Source organism: Eutrema salsugineum, unplaced genomic scaffold (genome assembly GCF_000478725.1).
Source record: "Eutrema salsugineum unplaced genomic scaffold, Eutsalg1_0 scaffold_9, whole genome shotgun sequence".
Taxonomy (NCBI): Eukaryota; Viridiplantae; Streptophyta; class Magnoliopsida; order Brassicales; family Brassicaceae; genus Eutrema; species Eutrema salsugineum.
In genome coordinates this window covers 12,753,330-12,755,365 of record NW_006256342.1, presented here as the reverse complement: position 1 = coordinate 12,755,365, position 2,036 = coordinate 12,753,330, and the positions used below count along the sequence as shown (strand labels likewise).

At 37.9% G+C, this 2,036-nt stretch overlaps 1 non-coding gene across 1 annotated transcript; it reads left to right on the top strand.

Annotated features, from left to right (window-relative positions):
• Window positions 1-1,045: 1,045 nt before the first annotated feature.
• On the top strand, window positions 1,046-1,156 carry LOC112087285. The gene has a single exon (XR_002900005.1). It is a non-coding gene; the product is annotated as a small nucleolar RNA R71 (small nucleolar RNA).
• Window positions 1,157-2,036: the final 880 nt, after the last annotated feature.

Here is a 2,036-nt window from a genome sequence, read left to right as displayed (position 1 = left end):
GTGTCACATAGAGAGTCAGAAAATTCCATACCTTCAATTATTCAGGGGAAAACAAACTTCACTGAATCATTTATCTTTTGAAGCTTCCTTTGGTGTGGAACTTTGCCTATTGCATCATACTCTTCAGGACATGCTGGAGATTCAACTTCAGTGTCCTGATTACTAGGAATAGGCGTGACTTCCTTTCCCTCTCACCATCAGTGTCTATGACATTGCAACGCCACATCGGATTGTCTATGGTTTTTCCCGGAAGATGACCATCTTGTCTCTTCACACTTTCTCCAATTTGTCCGATTTGTTTCTCGAGCATGTTGACATGAGTTGAGAGGTTAGTGAAATTCTGAAATGACTCCTCAATGTTCTTGTTGAGGTAATCATTCATGATGTCTAACTTGTACCCAAGATCATTCATGTTGTCTAACTTAGCTCAAGGTTGCGGGTGTCTTGGGCGATTTTTTCATGTACCTCAGTGATTCGTTTGTCGATAACTTCGGTGCTTTTTGAACTATGTATGGTTTGTGATAGCGGCACGTCCATGCTATCAACATGAGTGGAAAGAGCTTCAAATTTACCATTAAGTTCAGTACATAGGCAGTCCACTCTTATATCCACATCGTCTGCTAATCTTTGCAGCTTCATAAGAAGTGGTTGCACCATAAGCTCGAGCTTGTTGTCTCGAGAGGTTGGGGATGATTTTGGAGCAGATTGGAGATTCATATGGCCGTAATCTTGTGCTTCAAGTTGATGATATACCTCAGCTGCATTAACTGCTTCGCAGACATTAACAGAACGCTGCTGATTTTGGAGAAACAATTTCACCATGGCTTTAAGTTCTTCAATTTTCTTATGATCATGGGAAGTAGAACATGATGTTCTTCCTTGATTAGGACAATTGTTTCTGCTGCTTGTAGCAAGATTATCAATCAAGATGTAAGCTTTTTCCACAATCCTTGTCATGAAGTTTCCATCGCTTGCTACATTTAGAGGAGCCTTAGATGTCCATTCAAGACCTTCGTAGAAGGTGTTCAAGATGCATGTATCTATAAAACCGTGATGAGGACATTCCCTAATGTAGCCTTTATAACGATCCCAAGCTTCATGAAAAGTTTCGTCTCCTTTTTGTTGGAACCCATAAATCTTGTCTCTAAAGAAGTTTGATCTAGAGGTGGTGTAGAAATGGTTAAGGAAGGCAGCCTTGCATTCGTCCCATGATCCGAGTGAACCAGGAGACAAAGACTTAAACCATGCACGTGCCTTATCACAAATAGAAAATGGAAACAACTTGCACTTTATGTAATCTGCAGGAACTCCGATCGATTGCTTGGTGCTGCAGATTTCTTCAAAATCTTCGAGATGGTCCATGGGGTTCTCCGATGCATCACCATGGAACCGGTTCTGCTTGACCAATTTTATGAGATTTGGGCTAATCTTATAGTCTACGTTGATGGATTGTAGACTAATGGGAGAACGGTTCTCATAGAAAGCATACAGAGTGTTATAATCTCTTAGAGTTAAGCGATGAGCGTTTTGAAACCTAACGTGCTCATCAACGTTTTGTTGGACGTGTGGTTTTCTCTAAGCCTATCTGAACCTTGCAAGTGCCTATTGTTATCGCCCATCTCTAATTTTTGTGAGTGTGTGTGTGTGTTTTTTAATTATTTAATTAATTAATTTATATATATATATTTATATTTTTTTCGTTTTATTTATTTTAGTTTATATCTATATATATATATGAGTCGTTTACACTCTATAGCTCTTTTTAAGTTTATATTTACAAAATATAGCACTTTACTTTCTAATAGCACTTTTTTGAGTTTATAGACATGAAAATACATCTTAGTCCTTCTGTGGAAAAATAAGTGTATCATAAACCAATTGGTTAAGTGGTTTTTGTCCTTTTCTTTTTATTTCCTTATCTCATTCTTTCTTTCTATATTGCCGACATTTATTTCTCTTTCTCTCCTTCAGACACAGACATCTCATTTTCTTCTTCTCTCCTTCACACTCACAAATATTTGCAAATCAGTGCTATC